At 35.8% G+C, this 26,399-nt stretch overlaps 1 protein-coding gene across 1 annotated transcript in view; it reads right to left on the bottom strand.

Moving 5' to 3' along the window:
* The window catches only part of LOC148947308 (MPN domain-containing protein-like), a 61,335-nt gene extending 45,685 nt beyond the window's left edge, over nt 1-15,650 (bottom strand). The window contains exon 1 of the mRNA XM_089096567.1: nt 15,548-15,650. The gene's annotated coding sequence lies outside the window, so the exon portion shown is untranslated. The remainder of the gene's footprint in view (nt 1-15,547) is intronic.
* Between the last annotated feature and the right edge of the window lie 10,749 nt (nt 15,651-26,399).

The following is a 26,399-nucleotide window of genomic DNA, read 5'->3' on the forward strand; positions in this document are numbered from 1 at the left end:
TAGAAGAGTTCCATAATAAGGTAAATTCAAAATTTCTCGAGTGCTTTCCCGAACGTAAGACTAAACCCTGTTCTAGTGATAAACAATGCGTAAATTCAAAAATAAAGCAACTGATAAGACATAAAATGCACCTAATACGAAAACGTCAAGAGAACCAAGCAAAACAGTTGGCAAACCAAATAAAATGGAAATCAAAAAGGCACAAGCAAATTATTATGAAAATGAAGTTGACCATCTTTTGGAGTCCAAGCCGTCGCAGCTTTCAGTAAAGTAAAAAGTTTGACTGGTAAAAGTTCTCAACCAGTTGACTTCATGAAGGAGGAGCGTCTAGAGAAAACTGCGAATGATTCAAATGCCCATTTTGCTTCTATTGTGCAGTCTTACCCCCCTCTTCCACCCGAGCACCCTCTAGTAAATTTAACTACTCCTTCAGATGATAATTTAATTGCTGATATTTCATCGGCAATTATAATCCGTAAACTCTCTTCGTTAAAAATAACTTCCGTTGCTCCTTTTGACATTCCAGCTGCTCTCATTAAAGCATTTGCTAAAGAATTATCATTTCCCCTTCAGATAATTTTCAATAATATAACAAAAACAGGATATTTTCCAAAGAAACGGTAGAAAGGGTTTATTGCCCCCATTCCAAAGAAAGGAGCAGCTATTGATTTCTCTGATGTCCGGTGGATCACAGTTACATCAGTTTCTAGCAGAACATACAAAAGCTGTGTTGCCGCATGGCTGAAAAAATATCTTTTGAAAGTAACTGATCGAAAGCAATTTGGTAACATCCCTAAGTGTTCGACAGTTCTTTACCTCGTTAATTTAATTGATTTTATTTTAAAACACTTGGATGAACCTGGAAAATGGATAAATTTAATTGCAATTGATTTCAGAAAAGCATTTGACCTTGTTGATCACAAAATCCTCTTAGAAAAAATGGCGGAAAAAAATATACCTAGCTTTATTATTAAAATCATCAAGAGCTTCTTAACAAATAGAGAGCAAAATGTGAAGTATAAAGACCAATTTTCCACTTCTCTGCCAGTTTTTTGTGGAATTCCACAAGGAACTGTAATCAGGTCACTGGGCTCCCTCCTCATGATAAATGCTGTCCTCCAGCTGCTGAGCTGGAGGACAGATGGAAATACGTTGACGACTTGTCCTTAACGGAAATTGTATCTAAGGATTCGAAGAGTAATGCTGCTGGTATCATCGACCAAGTTACCTCAGAGGCAACTGAACTAAACATGGTTGTGAATAAAGACAAATGCTTGGTCACAACATTTTCTTTTCTTCAGAATACTCAACTGTCTTTCGAACCTACTATTGCTTCCGAGCTAATAAGCCATAAAATAACTTTACTTGGTGTGGTGATTTCTTCTGACCTCTCTTGGCGGGAGAATACAAAGACAATTGTAAAAAAAAAGATAACGGCGCTATCCAAATGCTAAAAACACTGAAAAAATTTCAGGTTTCTAAGGACAATCTGAAACTAATATTTTACACTTTCATCTGCCCCTTAGTTGAATATGCTTGTCCAGTTTGGCACTTTGCCCTTACCCAGGATGAAACTGATAAAATAGAATGAGTTCAGAAGAGATCACTGCAAATCATTTATGGCAGTTCCCCTCTGCCTTACTCCTTTTACCTCTAAGAATTTAAACGTGAATCCCTTTCTTCCCGCCGAGAAAAATTATGCCAAAGATTTGGCTCCTCCTTCCTTCAACATCCCATCTACCGATCATTCCTTCCCCCACCTTTTGTCCCTATAAGATCTCGTCCCCCCAGGGAAGTGGCTGAGAAGGTTCCGAAACTAACCCCAGTCCACTGTAACACCAAGCTTTGTGAAATATTACAATGATCTCTGGTGTTTTTATTGTTTAGCTTATTTTATCCTGACAAAGTTTTATCAGAAAATTTTTTTCTCAATCTCAAGTGTTTTTATCCTTTAGTTTATTTATCCTGACGAAGTTTTATCAGACAACTTTATTTTGCTAATTATGACTATGACACATCATATTTGGGCTTTGCCCACGAGAACTATGTCTTATTTTTGAATTAAATGAATTTGAATTTTGCTGGCCACAAGTAAGTGTGTAGGCTGTCTATAATCTACTCAACTCCACTTGGGCTAGCAAAATGAATTCAAATTTAAAGATTGTTCTTATAATGTCTTTTATTTTGCATATGATGTCTATTTTTTGTGCTTGTATTTCAGTTTGTTTTTGTTGTTATTTTTTTATTCTAACCCCAAATATTCCTTTCCCTGAGATAAATTGATGATTATGTAATTTTCAGCTGCTTCAGGCACTGAGATGATACTATTAAAACAATACAAAACATGACAGTTAGGAAGGGTACCACAACCTCCCCCTCTTCTGAAAACAACAATGAAGTTTGTTGCTTTGCACCCATGTTGTTTTACTCTAGACCAAAACACAAAAAGACAAGAGGATAAGTTGGTAAAAACTGAAGCATGTCACTGGAATAAGATAAAGAGCTGAGGGACTGAGAACCCAAAGCAAATTGAACAGGCAATTCGTAGCAAACTTGAACTTGATATTGAAAAAATATTCGATAAACATGCTAAGTCCTTTTACTAAGAAAAGGAATTGAGAACCAACAAGCAGCTAAGGTCGTAATGGACATAGTAAAAATGTTAGGAAACAGTAGATGTCCCTTTTTGGTGCAGCTGATGATTTCAACAGAAACTTTCACCAAATTATAAAGCTTGTTGTTTGTTGTGACCTACATTTCAGTAATTGGTTGCATGAAAGAACAATAAAAAATCTATAACATTTCACAGAAACAGCTTTTTGAGATGGGGTTTAACAGAACTAAGGGTATGACTGTAAACACAGTGAATGCTAGCAGTGCATGAGTCATAGCTGCAGATATCAGTCTGGACAATGCTAACAAAGAAAGACTTGTAATTTATCTCGTTTTTTTACAGTGATGATACCATCCAGTAGAGGCTCTTATCTGTTATTCCAGTAGAGTCTAAAAAGGAAAATGAACGGCCTATGAAATTCTAGAAATCTCAGAAAAGACAGCGTAAGGCTATGATTATACAAGTAAGATTTATTGCTTGGAACTAGGCAACATGAAAGTCATCTGATTAATTTATTAGTTAAGGTTACTAATTGGAACTTTTAATAATTTTTAGCAATTGCTACATATATCCTAACAGAAAGAAAAGCCATGATTTAGTAGTTTAAAGGTTTTGTTTTTCTTAAATATATGATTGTAGGAACATAGGGTGATGACTAAATGTAATTTGTTAAATACTCAATACATTCAATTTGCTTAGTATTTATAATTATGGCTGATTATTCAGTAAATATCTTGATTAACAGAGCATTCAGATAGTTAAGAAACAAGCATTCCTATAGTAACAGATTTTCATCCTGAATCCAAATACAATTATTGTTTCCATCACAAATTCAATTTTAAATTAACTTCACCTTTCTAACCTTCCCCAAATATATAGCCTATATTTTACACACTTATTGATTCTTGGTTTTGTCACCATCAATTCAATTTACAGGTAAACTGGTTTTAACAAGATTGACATTAACCCAGGTATATAGGCTGTATCTAAAAAAAAAAAAAAAAAAAAAAAGACAGAAAAAATGTCATTTTTGAAGGTCTGTAAAGGACTTAAAATTGAATTTGCAACAGAAACAAACCTCATATTTGGATTCAGGATGAAATTCTGATTCTAGAGGTCAGTTTGTTTCTTGGCTATCCAAACACTCTGTAAATCAATATATTTACCAACATTTTTGACTTTATAAATTTGCTACAAAAAATCTAAGTTTGATTTTATTTCTTATTACCTTTCAATCAAGAGATTACTCACTCTGATTGTGAAGCTTAAGCTATATTATTGTACCAGATCCTGTTCGGAAAAAAAGGTTCTTACAGATAACCTTTAGGATGAACAGATCAATCTGATGACTATAAATACAAAACTATACATAACTATAATATATAGTATAATAAATATAAGTATAGTTATAGTTATATATAGTATAATAACTATTTATGTAACTATAATAGCTATAAAACTATAATATGTGACATCTTAGATGCTCTTTTAGGACAAGGCTCAGAAAAAAAGCATACTTCAGTTTGAGACATCAAAAATAGCAGAATAATAATTTGGTTTAAAGCAAAAGATGAGTTCTAAATGAAACACCAACCTATATAGGCTATCTATCTCATTCTTATTCATAGGCAGTTCAATATACTGGAACCCAAATAAAGAAGTGTATAAAATATGTTTCAAATGATTTAAGAATGTTGATTATAATGAAATTAGGTTTCCTTCCCTTGTTATCCATTTTTTTAAATCATTCCAGATAGCCTAATGTTTTATTAGCAATTCTATTATTCTTATTCAAGCAAAAATGAACTTCGTCAAATCCATAATGTATATACCCATTTTAACAAAGAACCTAGGCTATGAAATAGATTTAATTAACAGAGAAACGTAGGCTAGGCTATCCATTCCTGAAAGTCATTGCTGACCTGAATCAGCAACTTTTTAAGATATTAAAAAGGCTCTGTACAATATTTTCATCATTAACTTTTTCTAGTTGTATAGAAGCTTAGAATTAGGGCTATTGTGAAGGAAACATGTTAAGAAAATGATTCTTAACATTAATATATAGGTTAAAAGACCTCTTCTTGGGAAAAAACACTTTTCTTTGGCATTCCAGAAAAATAGAGACGGGTTTTCAAACTGCCCCTATTTTACTAGGCTACAGCATGATGCAATGTGAGTGTAGTAACAAGATCCCACCTTTTATCAACATTCTCGGGGAAATTTTTACCAATAATTCATCATCATAAATTCAAAATGTGGTCTCAGTTTTGACAAGCACTTGAAAAGAAAAAAAATACATTTCATATTTGTGATTTATAGAATAAATATTAAGCAATACAATTTACATTTTCAGAATCAGAAGCCAATCAGCTTTCTGTTAACATGTCAATAAACCTGAAACAATGTAAGAACATATATACATCAAAATTGGGTAATTGGTATTTCTGAAAAGAGGTTTTTCTAAATAAGTCAATAAACTAAATATTTAAAATGTTTGATGTTATATAATTTTAATAATAACCATGTTGACCCGTAACTTAGATTTTTACATATTCACTGATATATATATCTTCTCAATTCCTATTTGGCAACAAGATGTGAGGGTTTGAGTTAGTGTTGAAAGATGTGCAGAGACATGCCACCGAAGTGATATCCAGCATGCGGGAACTTTCCTACCCTGCAAGACTAGCAAAGCTGAAACTCTCAACACTTGTATACAGGAGAAATAGAGGTGATGGCATTTTAACCTATAAGTTAATGCTGGTCAAGTTAGAGCTGGAGAAGAAAAAAAGTGATCTGCTGGAAAATATAACAAAGAAAGTGACTGAAAAGTTCAATGATGCATGGTCACTGAAAGAGGCTACTGAACTAATAGTCAGCCAGGTTTATGATTCAGTCACGCTCGAGTTTAATCCTAAGTTTGCAAAAATTGAGCAGGCTCAGGCTCTAAGTAGTCTGAGAACTAAAATTGAAAATTTGGAGGAGAAGATTGGTTGAATAGGAAAAAAGCTTGATGATTATGATCAAGAGTCTTTGCTTGATAATCTTGTATTTCATGGGGTCAAGCAGTTACCTGGTGTAGACACTCATACAGCAATGTCACATTATAAATAGCAAAATGTCTGTGACTGACCTCTCCTCTTCTAATTTGATTAATATATACTGTCTCCACTTGAATAATCCCACTACACAGCATGAAGAAATTTCTATTAAAGTTGCTCTGATCATCATTAAATTTTCTAGAAAAGATGTAGTCCAAAAAGTGTTTAAAGCAAAAGCTATACTTGCTTCAACTGGTGTTTTTATATCAGAGTCTCGAACAAAATGTTGCTAGGACATTTTGAATGCAGCAAAAGACCAGTATGGAAAGTGAAATGGATGGTTGGATCAGGGTTAGATTTTGGCAAAGCCTAGTGTAGGCTCAGGAGTCAAGAAAATCTGCTCTATTGCTGACTGTATTTAGTCTCAGATGTTATGATTAGTCTTTTTACTATTTGATAATTTTTATTTTGTCTTTTTTTTTGTTTTTTTTTCTTTGTTTCTTTTCTTTTTTTCCTTTTATGTGTATTTTTTCTGAAGTAGGAAATTTACCCTGGAGGATTATTTATCTAGAGGAATGGCCTGCAATGATGATTCAGCTATACCCAGTTAAATAAAAAAAAAATAGTGTTTATCTGCGTGCGCCAAATAAGTTTTTCGTCAATAGAGAATGACCAATGTTTGTATTAATGTTCATGGAATGTCCATGTGACATCAAGTTACCGAGACATACTCCAGTTACTAGATTATTTTTCGTCCCAGTTTGATGTCGTAGGGCTATTTGAAACGTTTTTGTGCGTAAATCAGTCTCTTTTGCTTTATTCATTTCCATAGTACAACCTACATGTAAAAAAAATTGTACTTCACTAGGCCAAGGTAGTAATGTACATTTGGTGAAGGAAGGGATCAGGAGTGGTATAGGGGATGATCTTAGTATATAGAGAGAAGGTAAGGTGGAAATTTTTTTAGTAGATATTAAACTTAATAACCAAAAATTTTGTTAATTAGTACAGTGTATAAGCCTCCAAGTGCTCACTTGAATGAGTTTACTGATGGATTTAATAAGCTCCTTGATAAAGTCCCGAATGGTGTTAGTCGTATAGTGATGGGGAATTTTAATTTTAATTTATTAGATCTATCTAATCAAAATGGTGATTTCTTAAATTTTATTATAACAAATGATCTATATCCACTTGTCAACATTCCAACAAGAATCACAAGTCAGTCTGCAACAATTATTGACAATGTATTTGTTTGTTCAATTGATTTAAATTGAAGTTTTTCCAATGTGATCATGTTTCCTGGGTCTGATCATCTTCCAAGCTCAGCTACAATTTGTTGTAGTGTTAAATGAATCCAGAAAAAAACTAAAATTTTAGCTGACGAAAAAGAAAATCTCCTAAAGTTTACAGAGGAAGTGAGTGTAATAGACTGGAGTCAATTGTTTCAAGAGAAAGAATGCCCTACTAAAGCCCTGGATTGTTTGATAGAAGTCATTAACCCTATTTATGAAAGGACGTGTCCAGTAAAAGTTTTTAAATCAATGAAGCTTGTTCCCCGTAAACCATGGATATCAGAGGAGATAGTTTACTAAATAGAATTAAGAAAATGGCTTTACAAAACATATTTGGATTCCAAAAGTGATGAGTCTTTTATTTTATTTACAAAGCAAAGAAATCTGGTGAATAAACTGAGAAGAAAAGCAATGTCTGATCATTATGGAAATAAGTTGGAGGAAAGTAAAGGGAACATGAAAGAAACATGGAATATTTTGATTAGATCATGAGTGGTAAGGGAAAAGAGACCACAGCAGACATTGATTTGGAAGTACATAATTGTGGTGATTCAACTGAAATTGTAAATAAGTTTGCTGAATTTTTCTCAAATATTGGCTCCAAAGTCTAATCTAGGGTTAGCAATAAATATAATGAAATTAACTGCAATACTAATAATGATATCTGTGGTGAAACATTAAATATGGAATTTCAGCTGAGCACAAGTGAAGAACTGCGTAAAGTTGTGCAGTCACTTAAGTCTAATTCTGCCAGTGTTGATGGTTTGTCCTTTCAAGCTCTTAAAGTGATTTTAGGATATTTCCTTCCCTGTCTAGCTGTTATCATTAGTCTTTCCCTAGAAAAGGGAAGTTTTCCAGTGCAGTTTAAGGTGGCAAAGGTCATTCCCCTTCACAAAGGTGGTCACAAATCAGACATAGAAAACATGAGACTAATATCAATTCTAACAATCTTTTCAAAGGTACTGGAGAAAGTGGTACATAAATGGCTCTATAATTTCCTTCAGATGAATAGGTTTTTGAGTCAGACACATTTTGGGTTTTGTAAGGGTCATTCTGCAATGCACATCTTACAGCACCTTGTTCAAAGTGTTAACTGTGCATTAAACTCAGGTAACTTACCTTTGTCTATTTTCATTGACATTAGAAAAGCATTTGACATAGTTGACTACCAAGTGTTGCTTCATCAAATGAGAAGTCCTGGAATAAATGTAGTTGTCTAAGATGGTTTGAGAGCCATCTTTATGGTAGATCCCTTGAAGCTTTTTTAAATGGCGTAGTCTCATTGTCTATTTCTGTGAAGTGTGGTGTACCTCAGGGCTCTGTGCTGGGCCCTTTACTTTATCTAGTTTACATGGACATGATGCAGTTTTATCTGCAGGATGTATGTATTACTTTTTTTGTGCATGACATTCCACTAACAGTATTTGCAAAATCAGGCAATGATTTAATAGCAAAAGCTAATAATAATCACAAAAGACTGGAGGTGTTTATGAGTTTAACTTTGCTATGCATGAATGTAAAAAAGACACTTTTACTGACAACCTGTAGAGTGGGTGATTCTGTTGATGTAAGTGGTAAAGTCCTATTGTGTGAAAAGCCTGTTGTACAAGTTAAATCACTATGGTACCTTGACTTTCATTTTGATTCTAATCTTTCATGTAAGCATCATAGCAACATTATCCTACCAAAATTGCATATAGAGTTGGCATTCTCAGAAGACTGAAGCATATTCTGCTGGAATGTACTCTTTGCACAATATATTTTGCAATAATCCACCCATATATATCATATGGATGTTTAGTTTGGAGCAGCAATTTTTATGTTAATTACAAGCATGAACAAATTCTACAAAATAAAGCAAGAATAATTGGGAAGTATGTAAAAAATGTGAAAGACACCAGAGCATACTTTAAATCTCTAAGGCTACTCAATGTTGGACAGACAAGGGACTATCAAGCAGCAATGTTTGTGTTTAATTGTGTACATAATCAAGTCCCAAAAACTTTTAATGAGTTTTACTGTTCCAGAATTTCTGTTCATGAGCATGATACAAGAAGGGTTCTAGGGGATACAAGAAGAATGCTTCTAGGAATATTTATGTAGTTTTTTTATATTAATTTAGGATGCCTTTAGGAATGTTTATCTAGTTTTACATAAACAAATGTATGAATGTATTTAATGTTTATGAATGTTTTTGTAGTATCTCTATATGTTAGCAAAATTTAAAATTTTCCCTAGCATAGTGATTTATATCTGTAATAGTTTATATTTTGTTTATTATGTAAATAAAAGTCAAAGGCTAATACACTACCAGCATTATTTCCCACTGTTGGTCCTAACTCAAGAACTAGATGTCAATGCAATACAACATATTAGGGCTAAGGCTACTAGTAGCAACAATAACATACACCCTACATGAATAAAGAATCTCACCCCTCACAGGAACTCCTAAATTGCTGTAATCATGCATGGGCTACATCTACATTCACCAATATTTGAAAATGTTCATCCTTCCTACTAATATTAAGGAAAAATAAACCCAAACATGACCCTGAGTCTTACAGGCCTATAATGATCACTCCTGTGCTGGGAAAAGCAATGAAGAAAATGATTTACCATTGAATTCTTTGGTTTGTTGAGAAGAATAACATAATACCTCATACTCAAACTGGTTTCAGAAAACACACCTCCTCAACAGATGCTTATATCTTGTTAACAAATGCCATAAATTAATCCCTATCTAAAAATAATGTCCTGGTTGCTGCATTACTAAAGTTTGAAGGGGCATATAACAATTTGAACCACCAGGTCCTTTTAGCTAAACTTACAAGTCTTGGATTACCCCCAAAGCTAGTATCCTTTATAAAATCTTTCATAGAAAATTAAAGTTTCATTGTTTGCATAGGTTCAGCCTCCTCACCCAAAACTACAATAACCAACAATCTTCCACAGGGTGCAGTCCTGAGCTGCCTCCTCTTCTCCCTATTTCTCTGGGACACGAGCCATCCACACACCAATCTACAATATGCTGATGATCTGGTATTATGGGCAACTGGCAACACCTTTGAGATTGTACATTCAAAGTTGCAAAAGTCACTTTTCCAATTTGAAAAAAATTCTCAAAAATCTGATTCACCCATTGCACCAACCAAGTTGAAAATCATCCAATTCCACCTGAAGTGAAATAATGCCAATACAAAACTAACTCTAATGGAATAATTATTCCAGAGCAAAATTAAATAAACTATCTAGGTCTCATACTTGACAAAAAAATTAATTTTTACATCACAAACACAATAAAATTTTGTATAGAAAAATAAGAATAATAAAAAGACTACTATCCACACCCTTTGGTTGTAATGAGAAAACTTTACTCCAATTTTATAAATCACATATAAGACCCCATATTGATTATGGTGCTTGTGCAAAGACCCCAATGCAAAAATTGAAACAACACAAAATGATATAATCCATCTCACAGTTGGTCTTATGGCACCAACAAGTGGTAAGTTTCTGCTTACTGAGAGTGGATTATCAACAATAAATGAAAGATGAAGATTTCTTTTAACAAATTATTCGACAAAAAATGAAGCCAATAGCTCACATACCCTGTATAACTGGTTAAGAAATCCATCCATGTAGTCTATTAAATTACATTCCCCCCCCCCAGGGAGTCCGTCAACCCCCATAATAAACACTAATTTCTCAAAGTGAACCAAAGAACTTATGCCCATTGCTTTCATCCACCAAAAATTTGCTGAATTTAATACAATTACATATAAAAACTATTTTCAAATTTTTGTTGATGGGTCAAAGATAAATGAGGAGGCGGTATGTGGAGCTTTTCTCCCATACTTCAGTGTTGCAATTGGTGAGAGAATGTATGATAATCCATCTATAATGTCTGCAGAGTTAAATGCCATTATCATTGCATTAGATCACCTCATGAATAATCAACCTTTGATTGCTAATTTACAAAATATTAAAGTTTATTCTGACTCTTTGTTAAGCCTAGAGCAGCTGTTTTAGTTTCTCAGTAGAACATGGATATAGACACTTTCCATTGTCTTAGCATTGTTGACTCTTGCTTCAAGAGGCATAAGAACTTACCTTCAGTATGTTCCAAGCCAATCAGGTATAGCTGGTAACCATCAGGCAGATGAAATTGCAAAAAATACTCTAAATATTGACCAGCCAAGTGGGAGACCAATCCCCATTAGAGACATATAGTACTAGAGATTATCAGAGGTATTGTTAAGTAAGAATAATCCAATTTTATCTCCCTACCCCAATAAGCACCTTTCTAAAATTTATCATAGAATCTGGGGATAAGGTTTATATATGACACTCATTTCTGTTGCAAATTATTTGAAAAATTACTTCTAAGCTTCTTTAAGTTTCCTGTTTTTTTTGTTTTTTTTTTACAGAAACATCAAGATGGCAATTCAATTTGAAAAATTACTAAATTTTGCTAAAAGCTCTGATTTGAGATGAAATATACTAAATCTTTTTGAGCAGTGATTTGATACAAGAAATACTAAATTAAAATTTTGTATTTTCCAAATCAAATTGCTGACATCATGTTTCTTTAAAAAAAAAAAAAAAAAAATGAAGAAACTTAAAGAAGCTCATAAGTAATTTTGAAAATAAATTGCAATGGAAATGAGTGTCATATTTGAAATCAGGATGAAATTCTGAAGCTAGTGGTATGTTGTTGTTTTTTATCTATTTGATTAGTGTGGTAATATAAACCTTATCCAAATTTGGTCTGGCTCAAATGGGCTAAATTTTCAGGTGTTTTCATATCAGTTTCCTAATTCAAGTGGCTCAGTTCCCTCATTCACTCTTTGCAGGTATTGTAATAAAAAAATGAAACAATTGACATTTAAACTATATTTCAACTCCTAGAATCAAAATATTTACTGAAAGAAATCTGAGCAAATTCAAGATAAATAAGAAGTAACCAATTCAGCCTAGCTCTGTTCATCTCACAAAGTGAATCAAAAGGAAAGAGGCTTATTAGTATTGACTGAAAAACCCACATCTGCTGAAACAGAAAAAGAAGAAGCAGCCTACCCTATCTAGAGTCTGTGCTGGACAGTTGGATTAAACTCTCTGAAAAAACTGTTACTGCTGAATCTGTGGATATCTCCAAATGAAGACTGGAGTGTTGAGTGGTCCTCTAGGAAGTGTAAACTCAACTGGGAATCTATGGATCAGAATAGAGCACCTGGTAACTAAAGAATGGGCATAGGGAGGGGGGCAGTTGCCCCCCTAGACCTTCAAATTTACATTAAATATGGCTGAAAAGCAGATGGTTGGAAAAGCAGTTGATAAAAGGCCCTCCATCACACTATCAACTGCCCCCCCCCTAGACAATATGCTGCCTATGCCCATGTCCTGAATACAACTCAAATTGTCAACTCTGGAGCTCTACATGGAGAAATCCTTAGATTGCTCTAAGCTGCAATTTAAGGTACTAATCACTTTGTTTCAACCTAGGATATTAGGTAGATATTTACCAAATCATATTACTGAGTTAGGAATAAAGTGAATACACCATTCAATGCCTTTTTTATGCTGATTACAAATATAATAATCATTTCTATTGGAAATGAATTTCAGCCCCTCCCCTAACCTAACCCTTACCCCCATATGTGCAAATATATATCCTGAATTGACATATATAGGGGAGGGGCTACAATTCATTTCCAATAGAAATGATTGTGGTAAAGTTCTACAAAATCATATTATTGAGTTAGGAATAAAGTGAATACACCATTCAATGCCTTTTTTATGCTGATTACAAATATAATGACTACTTGTACAAAGCTGACTACAGCTTTGTACAAGCAGTAAAAAACTGCAAGGAACCTCCTCAGAAAAGAAACTAGAAAACTGACCTCAAACTACAAAGAACGACTGGCCAAAAATGTTAAGGAAAATCCAAAATTATTCTGGAAATACATCTCCCATAAGAAGCCAGGCAGACACACTATACCAGACCTGGTAAACAACAACTCTGTATCCTCTTGCCCCTCTGAAAAAGCAAACCTGCTTAATCAGCAGTTTGCCTCAGTGTTCTCCATGGATGACCCCCAATCAACCCCCCCACCAGCAGAACAGGCTCACACTCCTATCCCGATGGTACACTCACCAGTCACAATCGAAGAAGTAACCAAACAGCTTAAGGACCTTGATCCCAATAAATCGACGGGACCTGATGGTCTCAGCCCACGACTGATGAAGGAATTAAGCCCTGCAATATCAGCCCCACTGGTAAAACTATTCAATCTGTCACTGGCACAAGGAAAGCTTCCAGGGGACTGGAAGAAGGGAATAGTCATCCCAATTCACAAGAAGGGTAGCAAAACTTCTGCAGCAAACTACAGACCTATCAGCCTTACATGTGTGGCATGCAAGGTCATGGAGAGAATCATAAACAAGCGTATCATTAACCATCTTGAGGCCAACTCACTTATCAGCAGTAGTCAGCATGGTTTTTGCTCAAAGAGATCTGTGGACACAAACCTTCTTGAGTCATATAGTCTTGTAACTGACCTACTAGAGAGAGGATTACCTGTGGATATAATATTGTTGGACCTAGCCAAAGCATTTGACAAGGTTTGTCACCGATACCTCATTCACAGGCTACTTACTCTATCTGTTAGTCCACAAGTGGTCAGTTGGACAGAGGACTTTATGAGGGACAGAACACAGCAAGTGAAAGTGACAACCGGACCAAACAGCCATGTCCTTTCTGACAAAATCAAAGTCACTAGTGGGGTTCCCCAGGGCAGCGTCCTGGGCCCCACCCTGTTCAACATCTACATAAATGAGCTACCCCTCATCACCAGCAACAAAACCACCCTATATGCGGATGATTCAAAACTCATAGGTCCTGCCAACACCTCTTCTTCCATCCAATCCCTCCAAACTGATCTCAATCCTGCCAACATGATGTGCTCCTGGGTCAAAAGATGGCTGCTGGAATTCAATGCAGAAAAATGCAAGGTCATACACTTTGGACACAAAAACCTCAAACCTCAGTACCTCATGACCCAAAAGTCTGGAAGTCACCACACAATTGAGCCTTTCCAGGAGGAGAGTGACCTTGGCGTCATTGTTGACTCCCAGTTGAAATTCAGCTCCCACTCACAGAACATCTCAGCCAATGCTAGTAGAGCCCTAGGCATCATAAAACACAGCATCACCAGTAGGAGTAAACACGTAATCACCAAACTCTACAAAGGATTAGTAAGACCTAGACTGGAGGTGGGGATGATACTGGCCACCCCTTGATTCAAAAAGGACAAGGCAGTTCTTGAGCAAATCCAACAAAGGGCCACTAAGATGATTGCCTGCATGGAAAACAAGACATACAGTGAATGGCTGAAGGAACTCAACCTCCCCTCCTTAGTATACAGACAGAAACGCGGAGACATGATCCAGGCGCACAAACTCCTCTCAACCAATCGAGAAAATGAGATCCTGGAGATCAACACCTCCCACAAAACACGAGGACACCCTAGACAAATCTACAAACATCACGCTACAACTGGAGCAAGATGCAATTTCTTCTCAAATTGGATCGAGAACCTCTGGCACAACCTCAAGGAGGACACTGTTGCTGCTGAATCAACAGATGCTTTCAAACGCCATCTGGATGCTGAGTGGAAAGATACACGGCGGAAGTTTGACTGGGATGCACCAGAATCTTCCACCAGAACTTAACCAACTACAACAGTCATCACAAGGAGTGATTCAACAGGGTCAAAAGTCCTTATTTCACTCCAAGCTGTGATTTAAGGTAATTTAAGGTAAGATTAAGGTAATAATAATCATTCCTATTGGAATTGAATTTCAGCCCCCCCCCCTAACCTAACCCCTACCCCCATAAGTGCAAATATATATCCTGAATTGACATATATAGGGGAGGGGCTACAATTCATTTCCAATAGAAATGATTGTGGTAAAGTTCTATGAAATCATATTATTGAGTTAGGAATAAAGTGAATACACCATTTGATGCCTTTTTTTAATGCTGATTATGAATATAATAAGCATTTCTATCGGAAATGAATTTCAGCCCCCCCCCCCCTATATACCTAACCGAACCCGGTATTGGCCGATATTGGGGGGGGGGCAGAAATTCATTTCTGATAGAAATGCTTATTATATTTGTAATCAGCATAAAAAAAGGCATCAAATGGTGTATTCACTTTAGTCCTAACTCAATAATATGATTTCGTAGAACTTTACCATGATTGTTATATTTGTAATCAGCATAAGAAAAGGCATCAAATGGTATATTCACTTTAGTTTTTACTCAATAGCTAATATGATTTGGTAAATATTTACTGGATATTAATTGGATAAACATTAGCAAAATCAAGGACCAAAAAACACATGGAAAGTATATAATTTTTGCAATATATTTGCACATTAGGGGGGATTGGGAGTAAAGTAGGCCTTTAGGGGAAGCACATTCAAATGTGTTAACTACAATTTTTCTATATGTTATGAAATAGCCTAAGAATTGTTTTATTAGCATTTTTCCATTTTAATAGCCCAGTTCTAAGCTTTTATCCTTCATTTACCTTCAACATTATCTGTTATTGATTTGCTGTGAAGGCTTAGGCTCCAAATGCCCTTTAACTAGGCAAATTTCCTAGGCTACCTACTTAGTGACATGCAGTGTTGCTGGCTGCTTGGTCTAAAGTAGCGCCACCTAAAAGTGAAAATATGACGAAAATTTATTTTTCTAGTGAAAATACGCCGAATGAACGGTTTTGACTCTAAAAAGTGCGCCGATTCGAAAATTTCAAGGCCCAGTCGCCTAAAAAAGCACCAGAATGGCTCAAGCACGACCCATTTGGCCACTTTGATGACATATACTGCATCGGACATTTTCTTGCCCAAGAGTAAAAACGAGTGAAAAAGGTATACAAAACGTGTCCCTTCAAAAAACTGGTGAATCTCACAATTATACCCATCAAGCTGTTTTGCTGTACTTGCTGTTACATCTCTCATGATCCATTAAACTACTAGTAAAATCGTGTCATTTTCCGTATGGAAGTGGTTAACCGATTTTTCCTGCAGATCAAAAATGTTCCCGATTTTATAGCTAAAAAGCATATAAATGGTGGAACAGAAAATTTTCCTACGTCAGAATAGTGTAATGTTTCATTTGCAGCTCCTTCTATTTCAGATGATCCTAATTAAAAAATAACAAAGAACAAATAATGGGATGTGAAGGAAGATTTGTTTTGTGAGGAAGAATTAGAGACAATACTAAAAGAATTACAAAACAATAAGGCTCCAGGTGCTGATAGGGTGGTAAATGAATTTATTAGATATGGTGGCTCTGAGGTTACAAATAAATAACTAAAGATTATGAATATGATTTTTGAAAAAGGGGAAGTACCTAACGATTTTAGGAAAACCTTAATGAAGCCACTTTATAAGAAAGGTGATAAAAGTGAGTTTGGTAATTATCGAGGCATTAATCTGGTCTCTGTAGATAGCAAATTACTTAGTAATATGATACTTTTTAGATTTAGAGATGCCGTAGACAAAGTTTTTAGAGAAGAACAGTGTGGTTTTAGAAAAGGTAGAGGATGCGTCGACCAAATTTTCTCTCTTAGGTTAATAATTGAGAAGTGCCTGAGTTGTGAAACACCTTTGGTCCATAGTTTTATAAATTATGAGCAAGCGTTCGATTCTGTTGATAGAAGAGCTTTAGTAAATGTTTTATCCTTGTATGGTATACCAGACAAATACATTAAAGTGATTAGTGCTATGTACGAGAATAACACTGCTGCGGTTAAGCTAAGAAAGGAAGCTAGCAGCTGGTTTTGTATTAAATCAGGAGTTAAGCAGGGTTGTGTTCAATCCCCCTTTATATGGATTATTTTTATGGACTTTGTTTTATAGAGCACATGAAAGGCAATGGGAGACCACGGAATCAAATGGAGAGGAAAAAGTCTCCTGGACTTAGATTATGCTGATGAATTAAGCATCCTAAATGAAAATGTGAGCAAAATGAATGAACCTGTAGAGGTTTTGCGAGTTCAGGGTGCTAGAATAGGTTTGGAAATTAATTTTCAGAAGACTAAGTCAGTAGGGCTAGGAATAAGTGAAGATGAAAAGGTGACGTTGGGTAATAAAAAGATTAAACAGGTGGGAAGCTTCACTTACCTTGGTAGTATTATTGGTAAAGACGGTGGGAGCAGTTAAGATGTTAAAAGTAGAATAGCCAAGGCTCAGGGTGTTTTTTTTTTCACAGTTAAAAAAAAGTTTGGAAGAATAGGAAGATAAGTCTGCAAACCAAGATTAGAGTATTAGAAGCTACAGTGATGACAGTGGTCAAATAAGGCTCTAAAGCATGGGCGCTCCAAAAAGCAGATGAAGATTTTCCTAGATGTTTTCCAGAGAAATTGCTTAAGGATTGTTATGGGTACCCGGCTGACTGACCGTATTTCAAACAATAGGCTATACGAAAAATGTGGTTCAATACTGATCTCTCTGCCTAAGTCTAAGTCTGCCTAAGTCTGAGTCTAAGTCTGGGGTGGGAGGACGTCATAAAGAAAGATTTAAAGTTATTGGGAACTTCGTGGGAGGGTGTAAAAAGGGAGGTTTTGAATAGATTCGGATGGAGGAGGAGCGTGCGTAGCTGTGTAGGTCTCAGGTGGTTTGGTGCTGCGGTGAGTTGTTAGTAGTAGTAGTATTGACAGTTTAATATGCTGGTATTCATTTTTTAACACCCTAATAATTTTGAACTTATTAAAGTTAAAAAAGAGAAGAAAATTTAAAATGCATTTCTTTTTCAGTTATGTGCAGATTATGTTCTGGTCTTTTAAACGCACTGCGGCAGTCAGCTCCACTCATCAAATATAACTTAATACCATTCCTAGAAAATTGTGTCTATGCTATTTTGATAACCTGGACGCGCTTACACTACATTTTGATTTAGCCCAGAATCTCTCTCAACAGTCCCTGAAAATTCCACATTATTTTCGAAAGCCTTAATAGTACTAGTACTAACAGCAGTAGTAGTACTACTAATAGTAATAATAGTACGCAGATAATGTTTTTTTATTCGGTCAACATACCCCTCCGCATGCTTTGAAAGTTTCAAGCTAATATTTTAAGCTTTTTTCGATATACCGCTGATTCGGCCATTTGACAACCTGTATACATACAGCGTGTTTTAATTCAATATCAAACACGATTTTTTATTTTTAATTTTTTTACCTTCATTGTTGAAAATCAGGAAAAAAAAGAAACCTGACAAAATCGATATGGAAAACCGAGGGATAGGATCATGTTGATATTACTCATGTCCAAGTCTTTGTAGGAGATGATGACACTACATTGCTGACCATTCTGGTTTCAGATTTATGGGAGACCGGTTGGAATATCAAGTATGATGTTGATTGTGTCATTTATATGATAAACGACAGCCGGATCAAGTCCCTATTGGTCTTTTTCGGTGTCAGGAAGTTCCCAAAGGTCCTTTTTCCGCAAAAAAATTCCCCAAAGTCCCCATTTTTGATTCCTTGAACCTGTGGCAGCCCTGCATATAGTACCTTGTGTTTGGTTCAACATCCCCCTTAAAATGCACTGAAAGTTTCAACTTAATACCCTATGCTGTTCCTGAGATATAACTGCTACGACCTTTTAATTACCTGCATCCATGTAGTGTGTTTCAATTTAGTTCAATATTCTCTTCAACATTCCCTGAAAGTTTCACTGTAATGCCCTTAGCTTCAGTAGCACTGGTAGCAGTCGTCGTATTAGTTGTTGTTACAGTGGCAGTGGTAGTAGTAGCAGCAGTTGTGCTAGTAGTTGCAGTAGTAGCAGTACTAGCAGTGTTAGAAGCTGTAGTAGTATGCACATTTTGCATTTTGCCTAGTTCAACATCACTCTTAAGATATCCTGAAAGTTTCAACTTAATAGCCTAGATTATTCCTGGGATACTGCTGATATGCCCTTTTATAATCTGCTTGTACACAGTGTATTTTTATCTTGTTCAACATCCCCCTAAACATTCCCTGAAAGTTTCAACTTCCAACCCTTAGCCTCAGTAGTAGTAGTCGTAGCAATAATATTAACGGTAACATAAGTAGCATCAGTAGTAGTAGTAGGAGTACGCACAAAGTGCTCCCTGAAAATCATTATCCTGATTAGAAGCAGTAGTCGTTTCAGTCGGAATAGTAGCAATAATGGTGACATGTGCAAAGTGCCTTTTGGTTAGTTTTTGAAAATACCTTCGGTCAATTAATCATCCCCCTCACCATTCCCTTAAAGTTCTAACTTTATACCCTCTGGCATTCTAGAATTTCTCCCTTTTGATAATCAGTGGGTCCGTAACATGTTTTGATTTCAACTTTTTCTCTTTTTGGGTGTTATGGATGTCAACCCCAAATAGCCCTCAGTGCAAAGGCGGTTAGTTATGCAGTTTACCCATTGTCTATATATAGTATTTATTATTGGGAAAGAAGGCGTATTAGACCTTTGGTCTTCAAAAGACAAAAAAAACCTTCTTTCCCAATAACAAATATTATACATAAACAATGAGTAAATTTCATAGCTTACAGCCCTTGCTCGAAGTGCTGAGGTGGGGGGGGAATCCCCAACATAGTCACGAGACTAGTAGCGCGCATATATTGCCTTTTGGTCAATTGGTCTTCCCCTTTAACCATTTCCTGAAAGTTCCAGCTTATTTCCCTAAGCCGTTCCTGAAATACGCCCTTTCGACAATCCGCATGCACATAGTGTGTTTTGATTTAGTTCAAATTTTTCCTTTATATTTTCTCGAAGTTTCACCTGCATGCATACCCTTAGTCTTAATAATACTAGCATCATAGCAGTAGTAGTGGTAGCAGGAGTAGAAGTAGAAGTAGTATTGTTGTATTGTTGTATTGGTAGTAGTAGTGACAGTACTAGCAACACTATTAATAACAGTAGTATTATGTACATTTTGCCTTTTAGCCAGTTGAACATCCCGCTCATGATACCTTTTAAGTTTCAGCTTAATACAGTAAGCCGTACCAAAGATATTGCTGATACATCCTTTTGACAAGCTGTATGTACATACAACTGATTTAGTTCAATTTTCCCCTCATCATTTCGTCAAATTTTCCCTTCAATATCCTCAGCCTTGGTAATACTCACTACAGATGTAGTATTTGTAGCAGTAGTAGCGTGCAAATGCTCTTTGGTCCATTGCTCATCCCCCTAATCATTTCCTGGAAAATCCAAATTAATGTGCTCAGTCACTCCTGAGTTACGCCCTTTTGACAACCCATATACACATAACATGTTTTTATTCAGTTCAATACTCCCCTCATCACTCTCTGAATGGCTCACCTGAATTTCGTTCGTCTTTTTGGACACTAAAGGTCAAACCTGCCCACCTTTTTCAATAACAAATCCTATATGTAAACAACTTACATCCCTTGCCACGAGAGCTCTGGGGGGGGGGGGTAGGTTGAAATTCTAAGATACAAGGTTACCGGACCTCAAAATTTTGATTGGATGTGTTTGGGAATTTATGGACGTGGGAGGGGGGCTGGCTTCCCTCCAATCACTTTAGACTCTTGAGGGCACTAGAAATTTCAATATCCAATCGAATGAGCTCCTACCAAAGTTTCTATGACAACTTCTTCTATATGAAGTGTCTTGGTGAAAGAAAAAAATTTAGTAAAACAATATATTGTGCCCACATCGCTCTTTACTTAGGCAGCACTATTGCACTGCCTATGATGTCTGTCTTAGTTATTTCAACTCTTCACTTGAGGCTTAAGCAGGGTGTAATCAGGTGTCATGGCTAAATTTGGACATTGTGGTCCTCGCCATGAAGCCCCTCTCACATATATCTCAGACTTGTTTTACCGTCTATTTGCTCTCAGTTAACAAAGTTGATAACTTGATCTTTTGAATCTGGAATGTTTCCAGATGCTCTTAAATGAGCTACAATTATTGTCGGTCTTGTAAGTTTTAAGCAAAGTGATTGAAAAAGCTATGTTATCGTGTCTCTTAATTTTTCTAAAAATTTCTTCTATGAATTCCAGTTTAGTTTTTGGATAAACATTCTACTGAACGCGCATGCCCTTCACTTGATTTTATTCAATCTGCTCTCGATTCTGGTCTACTTCCGGTTCTTTGTTTTTAGATGTTTGGAAAAGATTCTCTGACCTATCATACACTTCTTGAAAAAATGTTTCACTTTGGTGTTCGGTCAAATGCTCATTCTTAGTTCTCGTCATATCTGTCGGGACGTGTTACCTCGATTAATGAGTCTTTTCATGACACTTACCAGGTTGAACATGGAGCACCTTAATTACTGGTTATTGGTCCGACGCCGTTTTTAGTTTATGTTAATGACCTACTCTCTGGAGCTAAAAATTGTAAACCGAAAGTATTCTGTCGCCTTTGTCTACAAGCCAGTCAGGATCTTTTGGGGTATTAGTCTGTATCCGACAAAGGCCTGGTGGCTTTCGCAGACGATAGCACCGTAACCACTTTGGGTAGAGATGAGTCTAGTCTTTGGCTCAGACTGATATTTCTTTCTAGCGTGTTATGTCGCGGTTTGAGATGAACTATCTTTATCAAATGTTTCCAAATCAAAACTTATTATTTTTTCTAGAATCTCTCAATCTTGCCCTAATATAAAATAAATTAGGGTCTTTCGAGGATCCATCTCTAGAGCTGATGGTGGTTTTGTACGTTTCCTGAGAATTAAAATTTGTCCGTTTCCTAAGAATTAATTAAAACCATAATGCTATGATCAAGCTGAAGGTGGTAAGAAACTTCGGTGTTCCTCGGAAACTCAAGCCCTCATTTCCTGGTCGCATTTTTAAACTTCTTTTTCCTTCATTGATTCAATTGTATGTTTCGTAGTGTGCATTGATATAGATGTCTACCTTTCCGTCTTCTACACATTCGCTTTGTTCTGCCCACAAAAGGTCCAGAAAATTATTAAAGGGGCGAATGTTTCTTTAATCAAGCCTCTTCTAAATCTTCAGTTTATGTATTTCACATCCAGTGCATATTCTTATTTCTCTTCAGTCCACAGGCAATTGCCAGCTGTTTTGATGGGTTCATCTTTTGTTTCTAATTTTATAATTTTTTGTCATATACCCTTCGAAATGCTACTGATTTAAGAGTTCCTTATATACGGTGCGTTCGGTCCGACTTTAATCCGGTAACCGCAAGTTTTAAGGTATGAAATTCGCTACCAGCTGCGGCACGAGGTAGTTATTCGTCTGAGACTTTCAAAAAAATTGATGTTGGATTTTCTTTCAAAATAGTTTAATTTATAGGGTTTAAATAAAATTTAAAGTTTAATAGTGAATTGTAAACTTTATGTTAATTTTCGTGGGTATATTTCAATTATTATAATTATGCTTTGGTATTATATAGATAGCCAACAAAATATTTTTGGCTGGGTGTTTGACTGTACTGGTGAGATCCATGTTATTTTGAAGATACTGGTGTTGCGGTTGGTTTTCTTGCGTCGCGTAGTGAAATATAGGCTTCTTATTAATATAGGCTATTAACTTTATATCTATTTTTCTCATTTCTTCCCTGTTTTCTTGGCCATGGAGCCGTTAGGGGGGATGTGCTTTTATGTGTATTTTTGTAATAATTTATTGTTGAATAAATGAACTCTGAAGACTTGAAGAATCAATAATGTGGCCGTGATTGACTTTGCCAGGCTGTATTGTTAGTTTTAGTAAACACTAAAGCGAAATTTGGCAAAAAGAAACATTTTGGTTTATTGAAAGGCATAAGTACTGAATATCATATCTCTTGTATTACTGTATGCTCTGGTGTCTCTGATGTAGAAAGTCTTGGAATGTTTCATGCAGTTAGAATTTTGTTTTGATGTTGCATTCAAGTTCAATGCCATTATAACTAGATAGAAAGCCGACGATGACATTGTGTAGTCTTGGGTATCGTCTGATGCCAAATTATTGCCATATATGCTGTTCTCCTGACCACGCAGCCCCAATCGCAAAAGCTCAGTTGCTAAGTGCTCCCGATGCTCTGGTCCCCATGAGTCATCTAAAGACTCTGCTTGTCAGTTTTTAAAAAAGGGTGCTAATTGCGATGGAGACCATGAGTCATATGAATTTTTGCCTATTCCTATCTGTTCATTTAATATTAGTGGGACCAAATATAAGGACATCCGTATCGACAATATTCTTGAAAAATTCGATTCAGTTATTTTTCATTGCCGGCTGTCAGTGTAAATTTCCTTCGACACAGCCTGACTTCATTGTTTTTGGTGTCTAAAAACGCCTAAAATACCCGAGGTCATCCTTCAAGTGGGCTAGCTTGCGTACTGAATATGAGACTCGCTTTCCTCCCATAGTGCTATGGATCTGACGACGTTTCTCGATGCGAATCACTTCTCTATTGTCTCCCTCCTGGTTTAAAGATCTTGAACAAAGATATTGCATTTACTTCCATTCATCCTAGCGGATCACGGTCTAACCTTGACCACTGTATTTGCTTTACTGCTGCGGCAGCTTCAACTGTGCATGATGATTGGCTGCTAAGGGGTGACATGAGAATACACCCCCCCCCGATCTGAATCACTAGTCGATTGTCTAAATCCATCGATTATTTTTCTGTTAAGTTTTTGGAATTCTAATTCATAAGTGAGACTGAAGTCAAATGGAGTTGTTTTCGGAAATATTCCTATTAATTACAGGGTTAGCCAAGGAGGCTTTCTTACGCCTTACATTTTTAATTCTTGTATTTCAAGTGTGATGACTAAGATCCCTCCAGTTTTTTTTTGGAAGTGTCCTATTCAGTGATGCCAGTCGGGGGGAGGGGGGCACTTGCCCCATGGCTGTTCTCACAAGCCTCCTAGATTTTGAAAAATACCAGTTTTTGGCATTTTCATTGAAAAGGAAGTGTGACGTCTTCCAGTTAGTAGTTCTAAAAAGGGGCTTGAACGGAACGTTAGGTTGGTCGGATCTTTTGTGACGTCTTCCAGTTAGTAGTTCTAAAAAGGGGCTTGAACAGAACGTTAGGTTGGTCGGATCTTTTGTGACGTCTTCCAGTTAGTAGTTCTAAAAAGGGGCTTGAACGGAACGTTAGGTTGGTCGGATCTATGCTTAATAATGTAAGTCTATCATTGAAATTTCAAAATGTGAATACTACTACTACTAACAACTCACCGCAGCACGAAGCCACCTGAGGCCAAACCAGCTACACACGCTCCTCCTCCATCCAAATCTATTCAAAGCCTCCCTCTTTAAACCCTCCCAGGAAGTTCCCATTTCCCTTAAATCTTTCTTTATGACATTCTCCCACCCCCAACTGCAGACATATCGCTTCTCACATGACCCTAAATAGTTTTTTAGAGAGTCAGGCCATCAATATCAAGTCTCCTGGTTTCTGCAAGCCGATTTTAAGCCACCTCAACGCTTTTTTTACTACACCCTTAAAAAGTAGGACCGACCTACATTTTTTGTACAGCCTACCGTTTGAGACACGGTCAGTCAGTCAGGTACCCAGAACGATCCATAGGCAATTTCTCTGGAAAACAGTTAGCAAATCTTCATCCGCTTTCGGAGCACCAATGCTCCAGAACCATATTTGACCACCGTCATCACTGTTAATCGTGAATACATACATGTTCACGATTTAATGGGAAAAGTTCACAGTTCATTGTTAAAACGTGAATATGTATAAATTAACCCCGTTAATCGTATTAATTCCCTTGCTTGCAACACCCTTATGAGATTTAGTGTCCCTGTCATGAAATAACTGTATTTTAATATGTGAATAGGTAGGCAATACATAAATTTATTTGTGATTAAAGGATAAGCTTAAAGCTGGTTATGGCCAAAACTGTCGCAAATCATGGTCATATTAATGGTCTCAGTTTCCTGAACTATGCTGTATTTTCGCTGACCATGCGATGTTATTCGCTTCTGGACTGTATCCATTTTGTACTAAGCAATATCTGAAGGAAATGAAAACAAATTATTTTCGATATTGTTAAGTTTTTATAATATTTGCTGCTTGCTTTGCGGAATAGGTCCCTTGTAGCCCGCTATGGCGCAACAGCAATTCCGTCCCCACTTGGAATCGTGCAAACAAAGATCAGTAAGGATGCTAATTTTCGACTCCACACCATAGTCTTATATGATTCCTTAGAAGTGAACATTTTTGCTCTTAGTTTTGTACTTCTTTTCCGTTTTTATATTACCCCCCTATTTACACGTATTGTCTAGTAAGTTAGAAATAAATTACTACCATTTTTATCATTTTAAGGTAAGCAAAAATATAGTAGATTCAAAAAACTAATAATCTCATTTATTCTTTTCCTCTAACCGTCCTACCTTCCCCTATCCATCATAAATCAATATTATAATTTGTCCTGTTCTTGATACATGAATGATACGATGGCACTGTGCCAAATAAGAAGCGTAAATACAAATCGTTAGTCGTAGAACAGGTAATAACGTCAGCATAGTAAAATTTCCTAATAATAAAATCGAAGATTTTATTTTGGTCATACACATATTCAAAACTTGCATTTTGGCTCACGGTCGTCATATATTTAATTTAAATAATTTCTGAGACCAAACTAAATAATCATGAGAAAATTAAAAATCGCAAAGAAGAAAGAAACGAGGACAATAACAGCCAGTGAAAAACTTACAAGCCTTTAAGAATTTTTTAAATAAAATAAAATAGTGAAATGACATTCAGTATTGTATTTGTTATTCAGTTTCCCTTTCATCGTTGCTTAGAAAGGATCCATATTTTAGTTCCAGTATTTATTTTGAGGTTTGGTTTTTGTAGTGTCCTTTGGACTTTTATCTGCAATTTATTTTAATATTCTGCACTGAGGACGGTTGAGCGGAGGTCTCAACCAAAATATTTGCATAATTTTTTCTTTAGTTTTTTCCTGGCTATTATTGTCCTCGTTCCTCTCTTTTTTACCATCTTTTTTTTAAATTAATTTTAAAATTATAGTGGAATTTTATTATGTTGCAAATTGTATTTAACTGATTCTTTTTCGAAAAAAAAAAAAATGAGGAAGTCATTTTTACTTTTCCGTTAAGGTTACTTCCAAAAGTTAGTTTTTCTTTCATAACGTACATAGTCTTTTTCAAACATTGAGGACGGCTTAGTCCCTTTATCCAGCTATCTACTTTGTTTTTCGTTTATTAAGGGCCTTTATCCAATTAGGATTTATTAAGGGGCCTTTATCCTTGAGCCTTTATCCAGCTATCTGCTTCGTTTTTCGTTTAATAAGTAGCTGAAAATTATTCTCCTTTGGTTCCGTCCTTTTGATTTCTTTATTTTTTATGTTCCTTCTCCCTTCTTTCGTACAAAACTTTTATTTAATTTCAATGAAAAATAGATGTTTCAGTTTTTTTAATTAATATAAAAATTGACGGAACACAGAGACAAAAT

Source organism: Artemia sp. Qi Xiang Cuo, chromosome 11 (assembly GCF_049724085.1).
Source record: "Artemia sp. Qi Xiang Cuo chromosome 11, ASM4972408v1, whole genome shotgun sequence".
In the NCBI taxonomy this organism is placed as follows: domain Eukaryota; kingdom Metazoa; phylum Arthropoda; class Branchiopoda; order Anostraca; family Artemiidae; genus Artemia; species Artemia sp. Qi Xiang Cuo.